At 38.6% G+C, this 23453-nt stretch overlaps 1 protein-coding gene across 9 annotated transcripts in view; it reads right to left on the bottom strand.

Annotated features, from left to right (window-relative positions):
- The window catches only part of WASF3 (WASP family member 3), a 74672-nt gene that overhangs the window by 32734 nt on the left and 18485 nt on the right, over nucleotides 1-23453 (bottom strand). For 4 of the 9 annotated variants that reach the window (XM_056329438.1, XM_056329447.1, XM_056329439.1 and 1 more), the window contains one exon: nucleotides 18863-18949. The exons of 1 other annotated variant lie outside the window; for it this stretch is intronic. The gene's annotated coding sequence lies outside the window, so the exon portion shown is untranslated. Of the gene's footprint in view, nucleotides 1-18071; nucleotides 18144-18862; nucleotides 18950-20399; nucleotides 20547-23453 lie in introns of all 9 variants that reach the window. 4 more of the 9 variants (XM_056329440.1, XM_056329441.1, XM_056329443.1 and 1 more) reach the window with 3 other exon arrangements.

The following is a 23453-nucleotide window of genomic DNA, read 5'->3' as shown; positions in this document are numbered from 1 at the left end:
ACTACCTCTAATCACACTGTCTCTATGCCTAAAGCATTTCAAATGTTTGCAGACAGTTAATTTTTCCCATACCTAATGTCCTAACACTCAGTTCAACACACTAAATGTCCATCTCTGCATGGCATCCAATTTGGTAACACTGCAATTGCCCCAACTTCAAAATGTGTGTATGTGCTAAATAGGAAGAGAACGGAAAGTGAAGATGAAAGACCCCAAACAGAAGTTTTGGAGATGCTCTCCATCCCTTTTTTTTTTCCACGGCGTCACTATTACCACAGATCTCCCTGTCCTCCAAAGCCCCTCATCCTTCACTACAGGACACAAAGAAAGGGCTACACAGACAGCAGGCACTGCTCTCCTCTTATCTCAAGGGAAAGGAATACACATGCCTTTCATGTACGTCCCTTTCAGTTTTTCCCTTGTCCTAAATGACTGGGAACACAATGTTTCTGAATCTTTCCTACTTACCATCTGCGGAGGTCATTTACTTCTGTATCAGTAATGACAAGTTAAAAACAAATAAATTTGACCTAGCATATAGTCTGGAAATCATTATTTTCAGTTCACGATTCATTTAATGTCATTCATGTGTACTTTTTAAAGTTTGGGGTTTGTTTTTTTTTTAAACTGGCTTCATTCTAACAGAGTTTAATTCCACATTTTGTACACTGCAAAAGAATATAAAAAATTTAGCCATCAGTTGTTGTATAACACTGCTCCAATGCCCCAGATTTCTTTAATATTTATCAAAAAAGCATCTAAACATGACTGATTTTTAATAACGTCTGCTGGTTATTCTAATTCTATCAAGTATGTGATTCCTCTCACAGCCACATTACTATGGAACAAATATCAAAACAGAGTAAAGTTTTACTAAACTTCACAATTACACTTTAAGTACCAAGTACTTCTATTACAGCTATCCCAATGTAAGGGACAAACAGTGTAATTAGTGGTTAATATACAGGTTTTTTCACATTTCCCCTAATATTTAATGCAACTCTCTTCATTTTGATACTCAGCTCGCTGAAGCAAGGGCACACATTAGGTTTATGCACAAAGTCTAACAGAATTCTGTTCCTTAAGGATAACTAAAAAATCAAGAACAATTTTTTATCTGCAACAGTCTTTCAACAAGACAATGCACGTAAAGTTAAGTGCCTAGAACATGTCCACCTGAAAAGAAATAGCTAAAATTTAATATATAGCCAGCTGTCAACATCATTTCCACAGAACTTCCTCCCGATGGCTGGATCTACATGAAAGGCATGACAGTCAAGGCTGGAATGAAAAGATATTTTTTCTTCTTAGCATCAGACCACCACTCCAGATCTTCCTCTTACATCATACCAACCTACATATTAGCGATGATGAAATGGGCACAGAAACCCCTTAAGCAATTCTTTTGCTTTAATAGAGCTCTTATTTTAATGTCTATTGCTATGAGCTATTTCTGAAGGTTCACCAACTTGGAGGGTTGCTTGCTTTCTTTGGCTGTGTTTTGGTCTGTGCTGAGCTCTTCAGGGCAGATTTTATGGTCCTGTGATATTATGAAGGAAATCAAGACATTAAGCAATAACAAAAGAAAAGACAACAGGGAGGGGATGGCGTTTGGTTTTGTTTATTAAAAACTTAAATATATTTTATGGATCTAGGCTTCCCTAGCCAACCCTCCACATCTCCAAAAACCCCATAAAAAGCAGAACAAAAATTTTGAGTCGCTAACTCTGCTTACCCTGTGGGCCTCCAACACAAAAAGTTTATTGAACCATTAAAAGGGAACATATTAATTTAGAAATTTCCTCTAATTAAAAAGTCAGGAGAAAAGAAAGTAAACTGATCTCCACAGCACCAAACACTGACATTTACTATTACCTTAAATTTAGTTCTCATCAGAATTTCTCACTAACATTAACAAGCATACACAAGACAAAGGTCACTGATGCAGGAAGAAAAAGTCCTGAGAATTATTTAACGTGAAATTAAGTAGCTACTTATATTAGTGTGGACTCTAATATAAGAGAGGTTTTTAAATACTACCAGCAATTATGAAGACAAGTCAGAAATCTGTGTTATTTTCTCTAAAGCTTGCTGCATTTGGGGTTTTTTTTGTGTCTTTGTTCTACAACCTCATCTTTGTATTACCCATTGACTGTGGTTCAAGAAGATACTCATGCATCTGCCACACTGTAACAGACTGAGGGACCACTCTAAAGTTACTGCTTTAATTTTTTTTTTGTCCCAATAGAAATAAAATATTCCAAAACTACAATCCCAACACTAACTTTTCTCCATCACAATATTTTCCCCCAGAATTTTCTAAGGAAATAAAAATCTTACTATTATGAAACAGAGGCAGATTATAATCAGTTTCACCTTCTGCTCCAAAATAAAGGATCTTATACATGTCATCCAACTAAATGGCTTCAGCACTGTTAAAGGAAGAAATAAAGATATTTCTTGGTCTCTGCTAATGAAGCAAACATATAATCAGTAGCCTAACTGAGGTTACTGCATTGTTTTATCCCCATTTCTGGACATACAACTATGATTCTTTTCAGGCCCAACTAAAACATATCTAAGGAATATAGAACATACTTATGGACTGTCACTTTTTCCTGTATTAATTTCTCATAATCCAAATTTATATTTACAGCATTTTGTCACACTGCCCAATATGCAAAAAACTTTGCCAGTAAATTAGTTTGGCAATTTTTTTTTACCCCTGTCACTTGAATCTCTGCAATTTCTAAAGATGCCTTAAGACTTTTATAAAAATACAGGAAAACATGTACACAGTATATTTTTACGTTGAAGTATTTGGTTTTAAACACTAATATTTACTTGACTTCACCACTCCATTTCTTTGCAGGATAAGCTCTTTCTAGAACATCTGTGAACATCTCCCGGCTAGCTTTAGCCTCTCTTCTTCTACTCATGTTTATCTTTCCTCTGAAAGCTGAGATCTTTGGCTGTGCCACTTTCTTCAGATTCACCTTTTCACTTAGATTAGCTCACTACAGTAGTAGTTTCAGGTTTTCAGCATCTCATTATTCTCAAGCAGCCTTCTTGAATCTAATGTCAGATTTTAATTCCTTAAAATTCTTTTCATGCAAAGAAACACAAAACAATGGGAGAAAAACACCGTGGTCCCAACTGAAGCTATTTGTTAAGCTTTTAATAAAGATTTCCCCTTCACTAACACATTGTAATCTTTCTTGGTACACTTAATGTTACTAAGATTATCTATTTAAGAACAAATTTGCTTACCTGAAATCTAATACTGGTTCACAGACTGCACAATACAACAGCTTGCTTTACTGAATCCAGCCTTCCTGCCAACATCAGAACCACCCACCCTTTTCTACCCATCCTGTATCAGAACACGGAAGATCCAGGACAACTTCACACATGACTGGCATCTCTCATTTCTAGGTCATAAGATGCCCTTTCTCTAACCAAAATTTTGTTTAAGCCAAAACACTAATCACACTTTCTCTCAAGAGAAATAAGGCTAAAGGGTACTAAAGAAATCCAAGTGATTAAACTGGAAAACAGCCACATGTGGTATGCTTGTTGCTGCAAAAAAAAAATCAGGGAAAAAAAAAAAAGTACATCAAGAGCATGGACTAAAAAACTCTGGGAAAACGTATACAGAAGCTTTTACACAAATACGTCTACTACCTGACACTGCGCTAAGGGTAAAAGGTGGCTAGTGACATCAATATAGCATACTGAATAGGAAAAAAGTTGATTTCTGCCTTTGTGGGTCATGTCCAGACTGACTACCACTGTTTATTATTTTTTCTATATAGATCATTCTTTTCTGTCTTTGTTCCATATCCACATGGAGAGCGTAACCACACACGCAATGACAATTCACATTGCTGCTTTCCAGTGAACAAGCAGTGACCAGTTTAAAGTATCAACAAAATACGCCGACACATTAATCTTGTTCTTAGCGTGATGGCTGCTCATCCTGCTCATAGTCCCTTCCAGATGGTTCGGTGTGAAAGGGATGGCAGGATGGGGAAGAAATATTCCATACTGTTCTGAACATCTGTTCCACTGTGTTTATACATTAAAACCAACAAAAGCCTTACTGCCACTATCAATTTTACTATTTTAACCTAATACTACTAGGCTAACACCAAATATAGCGTAAATGTTGTAAGTGTACATGAGAAAGGAAAAAAGTCTTTTCAAGTCATGTAACAGCATCTGGCTAGTTTTTGCTATCCTAAGAATGGACTTGTTTCAATAAGGAAGTACTTATGCTGCACTGAAAACACGTTTTTCTTTCATATGGCCTTTCTGGAAATCTCTATTATAGTCCAAGAATTTATCATCATCTCTTCTCCTATTCAAGCAAACAGAACTGAACTGAGTCACCACTTGTTTCCCTTCAGTTTTATTCATTTGTCTTTACCGAAAAGATACACACTATGCATTTGTTGGAGCTTATTTCAATTCTATTTGAACAGTTTTGCACAGTAACTCAAAATATTTTCCTTGTACATATACAGAAATAGTGGTAGCTTTGGGGTTTTTTTAAGTAGAGTTGAAAGAAAGAAAAAGATAAATATCTTGCTACAGTATACAGTCTGCCTAACATTTACCCTTTAAAAATACCATCTCTTGAAAAAAAAAAACCCCACTGAGCCAGAGCAAGGAGAAGGAGCTCTGTGTGAAGTTAAGAAAGAGAAGGAAGCAGCACCCTGTCCTACAGCACAGCAAAGACTTTAAGACTGATCATCCCTCGCTTTTGTATCATCTTGACATGTGCAAATCATACGGCTGCTGAACCGTTCAGCTCTTTCTGTTTCAAATAACCAATGACTACATGTATGAAGACACAGAAATATTGATACACTGGTTGGAAAAGTGACATCCTGTAAAATCTCCTTTTATTTTAACCTTTAGGACCTAAATGGTAACATTCAGTGAGAAGTATAAACTAGATGAGGTCAAAAGGAGCGAAATCACAAAGCAGCAATGAACTAGTTGGGTCAGAAACAGATGTCCACTAGCAGGTCAAAATGTTCCAGATGTCATAGGCTTGGATCTTAATCAGCTCTGAGCACAGAGCTGGTTGTGTAGACAGAGCCACAGAATTCTCGCTCTCCATAGCCAAACTCAGCAGCTCAGATATCCAAGAAAATGTCTACAGGCCACTCTTCCAACAACCAGTAGTATTCCCATGAAATACCTGAGATTAATATAGCCTTGAAGGAAATCATGGTTCAAACATCATGCAATGCACTTCCATCGCTAGTGATTCCCACCTATTTGGCACCTCTTAATTTTTCCAGCATAGTAATACCACAGGGTAATAAAATGTAAACAATTAAAACCAAAGAGAACTGCTATTTAATGCTATTACTTAACAGTCAACCATACCAGGATATTTCCCACCTAAAGAAAGTTTCTTTCTTGTTCACCACCTGCCTATTCCAGGATCTTTTTGGACTACAGGCCAAAAAGCATCATTACAAACACAAATTCCTTCTTCATCCATCTGACAGTTAAAATAAAAGGGCACAGAGTGGCTTTTCGTTTCCCAAATTACTACAAACTACTGAGACACTTTTTAAGTGTGATTCTTTCAACATAGCCTCTCGAATGATAGCCTTACATATCTCGGGAGTGCTTACTTACATACATATATACACTATATATAGCATATATATTTTGATATATATACAATATACTTTTGGATATCCAAATGGATACACATTCTTCTAATAGTTTAAAGTCACATTTTTATCTACATTACAGAAGTTGAATACTTCTGTAACACAAGAATCATTACTGCATGATATTTTACACTAAACGATTTGATGCTGGAACAACTTGTAACAGAGTATTACAGTACAGTCTGTAATTATAAACAAGCCATTTCTTAACATTTCGGCTACAATAATGCACAAATAGATGCTGAAGATCATTTAGAGCATGTTTGTCCCAGCATTCCTCCTTCACAAACAGGAAGTGTTATCAGAAGCAAATGCCTTAATTACTTAAAGAAAACATAAGTTGCAGCTAGGCCTTGCTGACTTACATTGATCCTATTTAAGAGAGCCTTAGTGGATTTAAAGTGCTTGAAACAACAGCCTGGGTCACAGCCCATGCGACAAAGGCTGCCCAGTAAGGCCTCCAGAGCCCACCTGCAGTGAGAACATGCCACTCAGATCCCCAAATGACCTCAAGGTAAACCAGAAGCAAATTCAGTAATTTGTTTCTCAGAACTCAAATTAACCCTAAGTTGGAGGGGAAAGCACAAAATAGATGAAGTATCCCCTTCATGTCCGATATTACCCATTTTACAGCAGCACACAATGCTCCCTATTTCCCTTGTCTGATATTTACCACTAAGATCCTTTCAGAACAGGATTTTTCGGGGGCGGAAATCTGCTCTTAAACTATTTTCCCCATAGCAGTTGATCTAAAATGTCACAGGGAAGTGTTAAGTTCTCATAGTTCAGTTAAACCAAAATCTAAAATGTCATAGGAAAAGTGGTTTTTTTATAGTTCTTTTCCATACCAAAAAACCTCCAAAAGTCATATATCCATATATACACAAGTACACAGTTTGTGTACATATATATTCAGTATATACAGACATATATACACAAACACACATTTAACATACATATGACACTCTGCAATGATGCAAGAGAGCAGTAACTAGGTCAAACAGTGAAAAAACACTGTGTACTATGACAATTCAGTATTAATCTTTGCCTGCCTCAGCTCCTCATATGCCACCTTCATTCCCAGTTCTCAACAGGCAGGACAGACTTTCCCACTGGGAAACAACTGCCATGATGCTTTATTCTACTACCACAGTATATCACAATCCTTAAAAAAACCTTGCAGTTAAGCAACTCCAATGCCCACCTGAACAACCAGGTTCTTTGAAATCGCAGCAGAAATTTCCTGGCATGTAACAGGAAAAACACAGGCAGTCCATAAAGATTTAAATTAATACAAAATAAATCAACATCCCTAAAATTCCTCAAGGTGGAGCTTCCCAGCCACCCACACAACGTAATTTCAGCAGGAAACTCAGGATTTCCCTAATTATCCTGATTGTGAAACTAATACCAACATTTCACTTTCCCTACATATAAGAAACCTGGAAGTGGCAGCTAGTCTATGTGGGGGGAAAAAAACAGATTTATTTTGGGTGCATTTTACAGAAAAATTCAACAAAATATTTTGGTTTTCGATCCAACAGCTGAGTCTAAGTGAATCAACATAAAAATTACCAACTATTTTCATCCTGAGCCAAGCACACCATCTGTTCCTATGCTGTCCATCTTCTGGTGGCTACTTTACTACAGCATTATGACAAAGTGCCATGCAATCAAGGACTAGTGCATAAATCAAGAAAGACTTGGAGTGCCAAAAACCAAAATACACACCAAACAACCCACCACCCAAAAAACCAGCACAAAGCACAAGCAGCCTTACTGAGGTCCACCATTAACAGTCAAGTATTCTGCAGCTTTCTGCTGTGGTTATTTTGCTCTGGTGCCTAAGGATGACTGAACTCTGATTAGAGGTTTTCCCAGGTTGAGGATGCTTCTCTTATCTTTCCTATATTTATCTGGCTGTGTACGGTAACTTGAGCACTAATGATGCGATTTCTCTCTATCAGGTAACCTTCCTCTCTCTCCTACATGGTTAACATTATCTAGTTAATCACAGAAACCATTCATGTTTGATGCACAAGAAATTAGCAATCTGTAATTTTCCAGTTCATAGAATAAAGTAGTAATAGTTACAGATGGCATAGCAGAACATCTAGTTATCAGAAGTACAGGAGCTCCATATACCCCGACAACTGAATCACAAGCAAGTAGCACGGGGTCCAGAAGAAATCAAGATGGATCATAACCTTTTTCCTGGCCTTATTGATACTGAAGACATTTTTAAAGATTAAGTTACATGGATATATATTCACCAGGAACAGAATACCAAGAGAAACAAAGCTGCAGTAAAAAAACCTGGAACACACTTGATATATCCAGTATGTTAAGATATGAAGCACATCAAGACTGAAAGCAGCTGCATCTCCCCAGACATAAAACGTTACTTGTCCTTGTGTTTCCAGCTCTCTTGTGACAGATTGTCCCTTTTACTAGTATCCTGAATTCAGATGTCAAAGTTCTGCCCACCATTAATTTCCTAATAATTCAATGTATAATCCTTGTCTCAGGATTTTTATTTGGGTTTTGTTGTTGTTGTTTTCTTTGGGGTTGTTTTTTGGTGTTGGGTTTTGGAGGTTGTTTGGTTGGTTTTTTTTTTTCTTGGGGGGGGGCAGGCAGAATAAAGCCTAAAAATCAATGTCAGGCATTAGTAAAAGTAACATGGTTTGATACAGTAATACTGGCTTACAAAACCTTATTTGCAGCATTAAAAAGATTTCTTCATTACACATACAGTAGCTCCCACTACAAGACAAATAAGCTACTATAAAACCACAGTGAGTCTCAGACCAAATACAGCAGCTAGTCTTCTCTAAAAATCCCCTTTCAAGATGCAAAGGCTGAAAAGTTGTGTTCCATGAAATCTGGCATTGTATCAACAGATCTCCATGGAGCTAGCAGGGTGGAAGTGCTCCAGAAAGCAGCTTCAAGGAAAAAAAAGCATTCTTACCACTAAGTATGATCAATCACTAAAGAGACGGTCAAGCAATGCTTTTTCCCAGCTAAAGTCATCAAATCTTAGCTATGGTTACTGGGGATGCAGAGGTTACCAATGATAATACTAAGTAATTTTTAAAGTCTGCTTTCTTCCAGCATTTCTAATCAGTACATTTAAATACCCTTTGTGGAACCTTTTGTAAACACATTTTTTTCTGCCTTTCTTCAAGACATATATACACACACATATTTTAAGAGCCTATAAAATTTCAGAACCTAACACTGAACTTCTGAAAGTATCCTACTGATTTACAGCTATCTCTAATTCTCCTCTTTTAGTCAATGCCAAGTGTGGGTGGGTTGAGAGGAAAAATAGTATAGTAGTATAATGTGGCATAATAAAATCAGAACTGAACAAAATACATGCAGTATTATACAAGAAACAGAGCACCACCATCCATGACAGGTTTTCCACTTGTGGACCTCTGGGGATGTTAAAAGACTTCAAAAGGAATTAGGAAAACAGCAACTAAAGTTAAAGACTGCATTGGCAAGTTGTGTGGTACAATAGCAGCAGAGACACCTGCAGAGCAGAACAGTTGGTGCTGATGATCCTGTGTCCATCATACATGATTTTTGGCAGGGAAGCAGGGATATTTGTTCCCAGCTAGCTCTCTCCTGTTATCATGGCCCATTAGATGCTGAACACCATCACGTATGCTCCTAGAGGGCACCTTTTCATTTTAGACTCATCAGAAAGGGAAAGAGTGCATATACTCCTCAACTGGGGAATTTGCATCATAAATATACTCCTGGATCCAAACCAATAGCATAACGCACCCTAAAATGCCTGTTGTCTTGGCATGTTTTAGTTCACTACATAAAGGTTGAAAAAAGAACAGTTTTATTTTGTTTTAAGTTTATGAGGACACGACTGAAGAAGAGGCAAATACTGGTTGGAGAAAAAAAAACACAATCGTCTTGAGGCTGAAAACCTGTCCCATAGGACTTTTTAATTATGGCTGCCTCCAATATTTACCAATGAAGGCTCCACAGGAAAGCAGGGAATGAAGACATTTATGCACAAGAGTCAGAGCTTCATCTGTTCTCTCTTTCCCTATAATGGCACTCAGTCATTCGACACTTGGGGAAGGAGCTCATCTTCCTCACTAGCTGGCAGTCAGCCTCATACCAAACTCCTGGCAAAACAGCCAACTAAAAACCACTGAAACAGGAATGGACTGCCTAAACCTAGCAATGCTGCAACTGCAAAGTACCATCAGAAAGCCTGTTACAGTAAGGTTACATAATACCTGCATTACTACAGTGTCTGTACACCTAGACATTAAATTTATTCCCCAAACTTGAGAAAGGCAAGAAGCAGCATTCTCAATCATACAGTCGAGAGGCACAAAGCTATTTGATAATGCTGGCCAGCACACAAGGCCCATAGGAGGATCAGAAATCGGACCTAAATCACACCAATGCTTAGCAACAAATGCTTAAACCACAAGATGAGCTATGTTTCCTTCTCAGAAGCAAAATCCAGTCATTGCCTTCGGATCCACTCCACTTAAAGTTGTGCTTTTTAAGACAGCTGTAAAGCCAACCACTCCTTGATTCCTTTCCCCATTCCCTGTTTCAACATTTGTTATTATAGCTGCTCCTGGCTGAGCTGCTTCCAGGGCTGGAATCAGCTTGGAAGTAAGCAGAACAGAAAAGAACTCAAAGCAGTTTATGGAATTACTGCTCTTACAGCTGAGACCACGCAAGTAAGAACACTCAATCTGCTTCAGCAAAAGGAGAGAAAAAAAACAAACCACAAAAACCCCAAACAAATGGTAATTCAAACTAACCTCCCATTTCATAGTGAAGCAGGACAGAGGCATTCAAATGACCAGCTAAGATATTTTGTTGTTGTGTAGATAAATAGCAAGCTAAGCACAAGTGACTACCTAAAACGTGGTAATAGATCTGAAAGATTAGTAACTGCTTTAGTAACTGCGTTCTACAAGAAATGGCATTGATGTTCTCATAGAAAGAGGAGTTAACTCTAGCCAGACACCAGAGAGACAAGATCAGAACCTCCCTTTCTGCTCCCCCTCATGAGGAACGTGTAGGCAGTGAGGTCACCCCTCAGTAACCTCTTCTCCAAGCTTAAACCTGGAATCTTCAGCTGCTCTTCGTAAGTCATGCCCTCTAGCCTTAGTCCATCTTACTGGTAGGAATACAGACCTATGACACTGAAGAGCTCAGAGCTGTTGCAATTTTCTGTCACCCTCTGCTGCCACATTTCCCAAAATCACGTAGGAGGTCCCAGGAAATTCTGAGATGATCAATCAAATCTTACTGAACAGAGAAAACAGATTACATTTCTTATGTACTACTTCAGGCTCAGAGATATCTCTTACGTCCCAAGGACTCTACTACATGATATCTAATGCATGCATTACAAATTCTGTTTACCCTGTTAGCCATGTAAGTACTTTATGCCTGCATCACCTCCATCTTTTTCAGAAAAAGATACTTTTGGTGAATCCTAACTTGATATACATTGATTTCTGTGATTTATTTACAAAAAGTAAAAACAGCATATACCCATAAATATTTAGGACCAAATTAATATTAAAGCATGAAGTATTAAAGGGTAATTTTTAAAATAAATATACAGTACTCTGAAGGAGGAGGGTGGATAGAACCTCAACAAAAAATTGGTCTCCTCAGGAAGTCACCAATCTGATGAAACATACCATCACATCTTAAGAAAAGCAGTTGCTCTTAGCTCCTGGTAAATTGTGAAAGTCCCTTTTTTCTTTTCTAGGAAATTAAGACTGAATCAAGGACAAATCACTGGGGGGGGGGGGGGGGACGACATATTCTATGTTTTGGATCTAAAAAGTCTTAATTCTGACAATTCATAGAGAACAGAATGTTACTTATTTCCCACTACTTTAATCATAAATATCATAAAATAGTGCACAAAAAGACTGCATGTTGAACTGATCACATTCGTATTTCATAATTCCAGAGAAAAACACCCATCTATCAAGACAGCAGCCAAACACCTGAAGAGAAGCCTCACAGTTTTATATTGAGTTTTTTACACTGTGTTTTATACAGACATTATGTCCTGCCCACATTGTAGAGCCATGGTCCAACCTTAGCCTCCTTTACAGGAGCCCTACTGACAGCGCTTTCTCTTCTCCTTCGCTTCTAGCACCACAGCTTTTGGCATACTCTCTACCCCCATTGCCCAACTACAGCAAGGCAGGCTGTTGTGTCCTTCACACATCCTACAGCTGCTTTCCTCTAACAGTTTACTAGCTCAGACTGGGCCTTGCACACCTCACTTGGCAACGGCGTAACTCACCATCCATTTACAACTAGACAACTGGTCTGACAAGAGTTGGAGCCACTGGTAACTAAGGGCAGGGGTATAAACTAATGCTTCCAACTACCCTTTCCCCTCTGCAGTTTTACATTCCAACGTTTGCCTACAAGGCCTGCTTGGTACAAAACTTTGCTCTTAACTTTATTATTAGGACTGTTTATTAGTTGTAGACAGATTCTAGAGACTGTTGCTTACTCTCACAAAAAGAAGTGTCCAGTAACTAAGAGTATGCAACTGGGTAGTTGCTCTTCCATCTTTCCTATCTGCTCCCCACAAACATCCCAAACACCCCTCCCATTGTCAGGGTAAAATATCGTATTCAAATTATTTGAATATGAAAACTCCTCGGACAGGCACCATAATGTGTCAACTCTTTCCAATAACCCTCAGGACACCAGCTTCTCCCCCAGTCCCAGGGGAAGGGTACCTATTTGGTACTTGCTAGGTAAACGCTGACAAGCTACAGATCAGGCAGCTGTCTGCAAAGATTCTCAGTAGGTTGTTTTTTTCATTTGGTTTGGGGTTTTTTTATTTTTCTTTTTTGTTTGGAGGGTGTTTGTGGTTTTTTTCAAGTATAAGAAAGCCCTTAATACCTATCTTTAAACTGTTTTAATGCATAGCTGAGGCAGCTACATGAAGAAGGTAATGGCAGCTTCCTTAACCCTATAAATATACAAACCGCACATCAAAAAAAAAAGAGGAAGCTTTACAAGTGATGTTTTATTTACCAGAAAAGGTATATGATTGCAATGAGTATTGCTAAAACACACTTAAATTTTATTCCTGAAGTCACAGGAAAGGGCAACCATCTAGATCCTGATGATCACTGTAGTCTCTTGAAATTACTTGAAGAAAGCTGTTTGAAATTAATTTTAACATCTATTTTCCAAAACATGTGATGATTTTCTCCACTCCAGTTCCACAGTAGTCCTGAAGATTGCTTCAAATCATTTTGCATATTGGACAAAAATACTTTCAATATTGAGCTATTACTAAATTGTTCTGAACAAAAGTTTCACAGAATCACAGAACAGTCAGGGTTGGAAGGGACCTCTGGAGATTATCTGGTCCAACCCCCTGCTAAAGCAGGTTCTCCTAAAGCAGGTTGCACAGAGTCACATCCAGGTGAGTTCTGAATGTCTCCAGAGAAGGAGAGTCCACAGCCTCTCTGGGCAGCCTCTTCTAGTGCTCTGTCACTCTCAAAGCAAAGTTCTTCCTCATATACAGGTAGAACTTCCCGTGTTCCAGTTTGTGCCTGTTGCCCCTTGTCCTGTTGCTGGGCACCACTGAAAAGAGCCTGGCCCCATCCTCCTGACACTCACTCCTAAGATATTGGTAGACATTGATAAGATCCCCTCTCAGTCTTCTCCAGGCTGAACAGGCCCAGCTCTCTCAGCCTTTCCTCATCAGGGAGACCCTCCAGTCCCGTCATCACCTTTGCAGCCCCCTGCTGGGCCCTCTCCAGTAGTTCCCTGTCTTTATTGACCTGAGGAGCTCTGAACTGGACACAGCACTCCAGATGTGGCCTCACCAGGGCAGAGCGGAGGGGCAGGAGAACCTCCCTGGATCTGCTGGCCATGCTTCTCCTGATGCACCCCAAGATCCCATTGGCCTTTTTGGCCACAAGGGCACACTGCTGGCTCATGGGCAACTTGCTGTCCACCAGAACTGCCAGGTCCTTCTTTGCAGAGCTGCCTTCCAGTAGGTCAACCCCTTGCCTGTACTGGTGCATGAGGTTGTTCCTCCCTTGGTGCAGGACCTTCGTTGAACTTCACCAGGTTCCTCTCCCCCCAGATCTCTAACCTGTCCAGGTCTCACTGAATGGCAGTGCAGCCTTCCGGCCAATCAGCCACCCCTCCCAGTTTTGTATAATCAGTGAGCTTGCTGAGGGTACCCTCAGTCTCTCCATCCAGGTCATTGATAAATAAGCTGAACAGGACTGGACCCAGCACTGACCCCTGGGGAACACCACGAGCTACAGGCCTCCAGACAGATCTGCACCATCTAACACAATCCTCTGAGCTCTGCCATTCAGCAGTTCTCAATCCACCTGTCCACTCACCTAATCCACACTTCCTGAATTTACATATGAGGATGTTATGGTAGACAGTGTCAAAAGCCTTGCTGAGGTCAAGGTAGACAATATCTACCACCCATCCACCTCTCTCTAGAACTAGGTGTTCTTTCTTAACACAAGTACATTTTGAACCTGAACATGCTGAAGTCAAAGCAACAGGGGGAAAATTAAATCCTAGAATGTTGGTGTCCAGGATATTTTTGTATTTCTTTAAATGACAGAAACAAAGATGCAGAATTCTGAAGTGAACTTACTATAAACTTGCCTCCATCCCAGCACTGCAGTTGCTGTTATACTGGTGATCAAACGTTCCTCTGTGAAATGCAATTATTAGTTTAAAACCCATAGAGCTAATGAGGTCTCACAATCCATGAGGAATAGATTGTAGCCAGCTGGCTGCCGAGCAAAAAGCGGACCGCTCTTGCCACCTCGGTGATGAGGCTCCAGGAGGCAACACTGTGATTGTTGGTACCTGAGGCTATTTGAGAATCACCAGCTGACAAAACTTGTGCAACTGCACAGGAGACCAGAGTTTTTGCAGACTGACAGGGTAACACTAAGCTCAAACATGCTGACTGATTCTCAAAGACTGTCATTAGAGGTTATCTATGACTACATGGATCTTCCCCAAATTATGTAACAAACCTATCAATACTTACATTGCTCTTAACTACACTTTAAAATAGTCAATGCAATCTACAGACTACAAGTCCCATGTATAGAAAAAAACAAGCCATCAGAGACTAATCTACACACAGCTGAAGAAATTTAACTAATCACTTTAAATCTAGAAACTGATTTAGTTAATCATAGTGCAGGCAACCAAGATTTAAACCTCATCTTCAAGCAGATCTCTATGCACTAGTTGCATAATTCAGAAGTGAAGTTATGCCAACCACAGAAAAAGTTCAAAGAGGTCAATGACTGTGTGTGTTTGCAGTATTGAAGTAGCACTGAATTTCCCAGTCTCTGGCAGTAATAATGAAGAATATTGCTTTATGTGTTCATATCACTATGTTGAAAACATGATGGGCATGCTATGGCTCTCACAGCACAGATGCTAGTTTTACCAGGTTAATCCTCCTATGTTAACATTATGCACATTCCCAGATTGCATGTAAAGTCCCTCAACTCCATACAGTCAAGTCCAAAAATGTAAGTGCACGCTGAATAATTTAACCCAAGACAGGCAAGAGTTGAGCCCAAATATCCAGCCTCTTCTATTATCACAAAGAGAAAACAAGAAAAGCTAGGAGAAAATGCATGCACCTCTTAAGATCAGAATCTGCGATTAGAATTCTCGATCATGTTTTAAATCAGTCTCTCCCAAAACCAGTCCCACCTCATTTTGGCTTTACCATTTGTAATGCAAGGATTCTGGAATACCTTCTCCTCTCTCATAGGCCTTTCTTCTCCCCAGGGTACTATTTGGAAAACACTGTTGTGTCTCTCTCCCCTCATCCAATGCTATGTAATTGGTGATCTTCAGCTTTACCTTCCACCATTCTCCAGAAGATTATTTCTCCCTCCTGCCCAACCCATCTTTGACACTCACTCGCTCCTATTCTGAAAAGCTTCCTTCCTTCAGGGAAAATGCTAACTTAAGTCTTCAGATAAAAATTCAGAGGAAGCTCTTCCTAAAAAGTTTGTTTCAAATCTGAACTTAAGTTACTAAATCATTCTATAATTTGCCAGCTACAAAGCATAAAGGTTATGTGACTGAAGAATCACACAGTACAGGCAAGTCTTTGCAAATAAGTTTGGTTTAACCCTGACTAGAAGTATTGAAGTTGATTTCACAATATAAGCATTTCTAAAGACTGTTCCAGTTTTATTCATACAGAAATCACAAACATAATTTTAATGTCTTTCTTCAAAATATGTAAATGAATATGCAACATTTTTATACGCCAAACTATGAACACATACTTTTTAGATCTGCTTGTATCTGATGACAAAGGAACTCTTCAGCTGGTCTAGTGAATTGACATTTGGGGCTGGTAAGCATCAGGGTCCCTTTTCAAGCCCTGCATTTGGGATTTTCTTCCCAACTACATGCTCTCTTAACTTTCTTTGTGGGGGGCTCTTTTGGAGCTTAGTGTTGCAGGATTAAAATGGAACTTTAAAAAAGCCAGTGCATGCTACTTGAATGGAATGGCATGTAAAGGAATCTGCAGCTTGCACAAACATCTAATAATTGTATTTTGAGCAACTTGACAACTTTCGGGGTGTTTATATTAGCAAAACACACTAGGAAATCCAGAGAAGCATGACAAGGCACAATTATAATGCAAGCGACAAAATGAATGACTTGATTTAAAATGAAAATTCCTTACTATGCATGCAAATCAGGCAAATTAAGTCATTTAACTATTTAATTATGACTTGTAAGTTCAGTTCTTTGAAGAAGAAATTTAGAAAGAAAAATATTACCTTTCTGTAGAAATCAATCATTATTTTAAATACAAGCTTATTTTGTTGACCAGGTGGAGTTTCCAAATTGTATGTCCTATGAGAACATTTGTAATACACGAGTGATCAGAGTTCAACAAAAATTTAGAATATTATGTCTACTAAAATTAAGTTTTAATATCTTTTTAAAATCAAACCCTGATTATTTTCAAGTATGTTCAGCATTGTATTGAAATACCTTTCAGCTACATTAAACTCCAGACTATTAAACAGTAGATACCTTTCAATTAAACTCTACATGAAAGTTGTGCTTAACCTGCACAAAGAAACAAAATATTTGATAATACTACACTGAGTATGAAAAAATACCTCAAAATAATTTTTGAAGTTCTATGAACACATACAATTAGGTAAAATATTCCTACACATACATCCTTATTCCTGCAGCAAGCAATCTCTACAACCTCCCATGAATGAAAGCAAACAACGACGTTTCTATGTACCATGAAATGAAACAGAAATATGTGCTGTAACAATGGTTAAGCTTACAATATAAAAAAACATAACACTGGAAGTTAGAATATGACAGTTGTGACTTTTAATCTCAAAAGCAGAAGAGGTCTGTAAAGCCAGCTACTAGAGAAACCGAAGTCTGAAGGCCAGACACTGGAGAGAATTGGGGTCTATAAAAGTCAGCTACGGCACTGACCACAGATATCAATTAGCTACTGGAGAGACCTTTGCACACACACACACACCTGCACACACACTATATGACAACAGGACACATATTAAGATGAATAATTCTCACATTTTCATTGGATTAGTGTATTGCTGCTTATTTAATGATCAGTAGTGAAGCGTATTTTCAGTCTTTGATGTGCCCATTTGGTTTAAAAAAATTTTTGCAGACTACTTCCTTTCCCTGACATACTTCCTCCACCTTTGTAATTTATAACAAATGATCTTTTTTTCCAAACAATTTCAGTATATAACCATAAAGTTATTTTACCATTTAAATGGGAATTGCAGGAAGGTCAGAAAGGGGAAAGGTCTGTATTCACATTTCTGTGTGCACCATATTGCTTCTTGATCCCTTTATCCCTCAAAATCAAGTTTCTTTCTTGAAATTGTGAATGCATGCATAGAATTTCCCAGAAATCCTTTGTTTTTCCTCTAACTTGAGGTGTGATCTCTTTCAGAACATATATGCTGACAAGCATCTTGAATATCATCAAGCACATAATCAGCATTCAAAATTAAAATAAGCATACATGAATTTCAGCTGAGGGGAGACAAAGTGTGCCAGAAGATCACAACCAGAGTTATAGCCAGTCAGCTCGAGGACATAAGCAAAGTCAAAAATATCCTAAAGCAGTGCTGCATACTTTGCTTTTTTCAGACCTTGAAGCAAGCATGGCTGGCTGCAGTTTCTGCCAAAGGCAGCACTGTGGCATGCAATGCAGGAAGGAAACAGTCTCTCCTACAAGTAGCTAATACTACTTTTAACCTCCTCATCCTCTCAGAAGGAAGAACAAACCTGCTTTCCAGCTTCTTCCCCTGTTCAAAAGGTTTATCTTTCCCACTGCAGAACCAGACAAACTGCAACCCCCTACAAAAAAAAACACACACACACACCAACAAAACCAGCTTTATTTTAACAAATTTGTCTACACTTTGGCAGTAGTCCTCCATTAGCACCACCCAGCGTGGCCCACATGTCACATATTAAAGGAAGTGCTACACAGCTGTTTTCTTACTTTTCGAACAACACAACATATTCCTCATCTAAAGTCTGTGGTGTGCATGTTGCAGCTGAGCCAGATTGGGGAGGTTCAACAAAGCTAGTTTAATATCAATAAATGTAAATCTTTCATTATCCATTGCACTTTGAGGCAAACAGTCAAACAACTAACCTCAGCAGATTTAATTTAAATCTCCAAGACAAAGCTCAGCAAAACACAGATTATACAGGGTGAAAGTTATTAACAGATGCAAATTTATAAATCCAATCTCTCATGAACAGCCATGAATAAAGTAAATTTATTTGTTTTCTACACAATAAGATTAGCGTTTACATTATACTAGTCTCCTGCATTAGTAGTGCTTTTAACATTTGTTTCAGAGCCTAATACAGCGTATCTTCAACATCACAAAAATATAAACCTTCCTCCCAATGCTAACTCAAAACCTTCTGGTCAGTTTCCAAACTCCACCACTGGTCTTCAGTTCAAGGACTTAAGAGTTTTCAAAGCTATCTGGACCAGATTCACACAAATGCAAAAGTAAGTGACAAGGTACATTCAGTAAGAGCTCCCTTGAACAGCTTACCATTTAAAAAGGAGTTGAAAGTAGTCCCTTTATGCGTTTTAGAAGACAGCTGTTCTGTGACTTGCTAGCACACTCAGGTAGCTTTCTCTGCAAAGACAAATTCAACTTAGCTTTTCAAGAACAGAATAATTGAAGATATGCATTAAAAATCAGGTTCGATGATCAACTAGAAAATTAAAACATGCATGTGTAGAATCTAGACATACTTTTAACTGTTTAGAGATAAACGTTATTTCATTATAGCTTAAATTTTTTCAAGGTAAGAAAATAGCTTGTATTATTTTATAACCAATGCCCTCTTTTAACTGGAAGTATCTACAGGGAAGGTTACATTTACCCACTTTAAGACTGTGTGGATGTAAAAATGTGACACAATGATCTAAAGTAAAGCATAAAAAAACAGGTTTGAGAACCTTACATATTTCACAGTAAATATTACTAAACACAAACCCACTAAAACACACACACTAAAGCAATGAGACTCTCTTGCAAAAGCTAAACAATGTTTCCAAAAAAGTACTACAGATCCTAGAATCAAGAGGATATTCTGACTTATAGATGACCATTTAGTCATACACTAATTTTTTATAATATTTTTCGTGATTAAGGCATAGCTGCCCTTTCTGCAAGTACTGTACAAAGATGATCTTCTAAACCAGATCATAGGAGACTAATATTATAGCCATATTATTCAAGGTTGCTCCTATATATTCCTTGATGGAACCTGATTAGGCATTTTAGACGACAAAAATTTGTCAGAGATATTAAAAAATCTTCTCTATTTCAAGGACATGTATAAAACAGGATTTATAAAAAGCCAAAGCACCTAGAAGAGCAAGACACTGTTAGGAGTCACCACACACAGACTCCTCCAAGGCAAGAAATCAGTAGCCTAGACAACACCTCTTGCTCTCTGTCACCACTCTTAAGTTTCCTTTGCCCTCCCTCAAAATATTAGACCTCTGACATCATGGCACCCCACCTCAATTCCAGTAAGCATTGGTGCAGTGGCCACCTATTCCAAACATAGCACTGCCCTCTAGTTAGCCTGCTACCAAGGTCTACCAGTTGGCCAAGGCCTTGGTCCTCACTTCAGTGTTTACATACTTACAGAAGGAACTGTTCTAAGTTAGACATTATAAAAGGCTCAACTACATATCATTTACATTCAGAGGTCTCCCTATCTTATCACCAGGGTAGATGTACTATGTGGGGAAGAAGGTGCCTTCCAAATGCTGCTTCACAATCCTGACTGAAGTTGTCAGACAAGATCCTATTAACCTAAGTGACTTAACCAACAGTGACTTCTGCAGGTATACCCGTGGTTCAGGAAAGACTAACAGTGCTTTCAAGTAATCAGCACTAGATTGAAAAACACTACAGAATAGATGTCATGGAACACTAGCCTAGCACAAGGTGACCAGAACTTCACATTGAACTCAAGCCTTTTAGGTACTATCAGGGTGGCTGAAGATGTATTTACACATTACATTAGCCTCAGCAGCAAGGGCACCTTATGATGTTCTCAGTTTCCCACCTTAGCTACTCATTGCTGCCCACGCACTGCAGTTCACTGCTTCCATCAGTTACATCAACAACTGTAGTGCAAGCACTACATGAACAGGATCACCAAATCCATCCTGTGATGGAGGAACTCTCCACTCAGGTCAGCAGTATGTGACACCTATAGAGGGATGGGAAGGAAGCCAAGAATTACCACATGAAGAGTGAGGATGAGACTCACACAGCTTTCACAGTGAAATGAGATCAACTATCCTGACACATATTCCAGGGGTTAGTAAAAAACCTTGGCTAAAGACACCAAGACACAATCAATGTCAAGTAGTTTTGTATCTTTAAATCAGAATTTTCTGATTGTTTGTTAAATAAAATATTGAGAAAAGACTCACGATAAGCCAGAGAAGAAATGCTGGACTCCCTCACTGCGTGTTCTACATTTAAGATATGTAGTTATAACAAAAAAAAAATATTGCAGATGCACACAACATGAGATATAGAAAAGAAAATGTTTCAGTACGCCATTTACAGTCCAGCAATATCTATATACTGGCGTAACAATATACTTGCTCCCTTTTGAATGGATTCTTTCTTTCCCATAAAATCTTCAAGAGGAAAGAAATCCCAACAAAAAACATTATAAAGGGATTCTTACTCATTACCAAGAACATCACTGACTCCTCTGCCAAGTGCCCCCATTTGACTCATTCACTAATTCACAGAAAGTACTGAACAGTTTCAAGAGGGTAAGATTTTAGAGAAGCAGGATGTATAATGCTGACTTCTAGTCAGAAATGTGTATTCAGCTGAATTATGTTTAAAATCAATGTTGTAAAACTTTCTAAACAGGACTCCTAGAAATGAAGGGATTGTACAGAAGCAATTTGAAGATCAAGCTGCATAACTTTTACAGAGATTGAGGATTAAAAGCATCCAAATGGTAGGTCATCATTAAAATAGTGAAAAAAGGATTTTATTTTAAAATCTGCTTTCTGGGGGAGGGGTTATAAAACATGGTTTCATATATGGAGATCCAAAGCTTACTAGTGTAGTTTGAATTACAAAGTTAACCATTTTATCAGTACATAAACACACAAAAAGGAAGTGCTTTAAAACTCCATTTTTCACTTCCTGTGTGTATTCAATCTTGAAAGCACAAAACTAAAATTTTGGAAAGTACTGTAACTTTACAGCAGACATGTGGAAAACCCTGACAGTTTCTGGAGTCTTCAAAGAGCAGAACCACACACCAATTGGTAGGTAGGTCCCACTTGGTCTTAAGTACTACTACAGTGGGATGGCAGCTTTTCTGTAAGAGCCATACAATTACTTAAAACCAAGGGACCTCTCAACAGCCCATCCTAAGCAGCCTTCCTGAAACTGACCAGGACAACTAGAGAGTTTCTTATCTTTAAATTAGGCTTGATCCAGATCCCAATCTTCAACTTGGGCACACAATAGGAACAACATAAAGGAACAGAACTCATGTTTTCCAAGTAGTCTTTAAGACAATTGCTGTTGTCTAGCTTCCACAGACATCCAGAAACACAGACTTAGTTAGGACACATGCTGTCCTTGGAATGTGGAAAGCTACCTGCCCTCCATCAAGCCCTCAAGGGACAATTTCCTACTATATCTTTCTGAGAACTGCTTTGATGGTCAGACTTGGTCACAGCATCCAGTGTGTCCTCTACCACCAATTCCTTCCGAACGGGGTGAAGATCTTGGGAGTTTTCCTTTAAAACACAGGCAGATAAATTAAAAATAACCAACCTGTTGTGAGGTACCTGGTATCTCTTTTACTCATTTTCACCAGCGGATTACGGTACAAATATTCACTGCTTGACTTGAGTAGAGCAGTCCTTCAGTATTGGACAGCGGAGACCTATCTAAATTGGAGGCTGGCAAAATCCTAAGCATTGCATGAAACTTATCTGAGATTAAACATGATTCTTGGAGATTTTGCAATCTACAAAAGACAGCCCATCACGCTTATGAGCCAACTAGTAACAGCACTGGTCTGTCAGACATTCTTGGCTGGTAAGAAGCATGGTAGCATTGACCAGCCCCAACATATTTCACCTCTTTGGCACCTCAGTGGTTAAAAGGCTTGCCCAGGACAACACGCTCTTCCTTAATAGTCAGCACTGATTCTTTACTGCAAATGAAGCTAAGCATAAAGACAAGGCTATACCACAAATGACTAGTACCAACCACAAGAGCTCTTCCACTCTCTCATCTTCAATACAAAATTAAAAGATTTTCCCATCACTGACAACAAAATAGATCTAAATATCCGAGAAGGAACAAATTTCAGCTGGCATGTAAGTATTAAAGTGTTTTCAAGCACTGGAAAAGGTTTTCTAGCAGCATTTACCATCCCTAAATCTTCACATGTAACAATCCTATCTCACAGTACAAGTCTTCTGTACTATCAGCCTGCTCTTTCTCCCAGTATAACCCCATGCTCTTCTGCAGAAGTTTATAGTGTATACATCTTCACAGAAAGGGAAAGAGCTCCCTCCTAGCTCAACTTGCAGTGCCCAGAGATGTCTCCCTAGTGCTCTACACAAATAAATGCTTCTGGATTTACATCAAAGTGAAAATCCACTTGAGTAACAATACTAAAAATGGACCTTCCTCAGCAGACAGCGCCTCTGTAATTTCAGTTTTTGTCCTCCCACCCAGAGGGAGGATTATATACAGTAATTTGTCAGTTAAGATTTAAGAACATACTTCTTAAAATAAAAAAGTCACTCGAATTCTGCTTTCTAGAGCATTCAACCTCCTTTCTTGTGGTTAGCAGATACTGCTACAAGGCATGAACATCTAGACAGAAGCGTTATATAAGTACCCCAAACAGAAAGAAAACCTGTGGCCTCCATTAGAAGGATTAGTCCAAGGCTAGATGATGGGCCAGACGGAGGTACAGGCTTTCAAATTAGATGCTTCACTAAAAAGAAGTGAATATGGTGACACTAGCAATACAAAAATAACTGTCAGAAAGCTGACAGTCAACAGTCAAAGCAAATAGTGGACTGCACCGTATCCTGAACAAAACTTAAGATTTTAT

This window comes from Falco biarmicus, chromosome 2, assembly GCF_023638135.1.
Source record: "Falco biarmicus isolate bFalBia1 chromosome 2, bFalBia1.pri, whole genome shotgun sequence".
Taxonomy (NCBI): Eukaryota; Metazoa; Chordata; class Aves; order Falconiformes; family Falconidae; genus Falco; species Falco biarmicus.
This window is presented reverse-complemented; position numbering and strand designations above follow the sequence as displayed.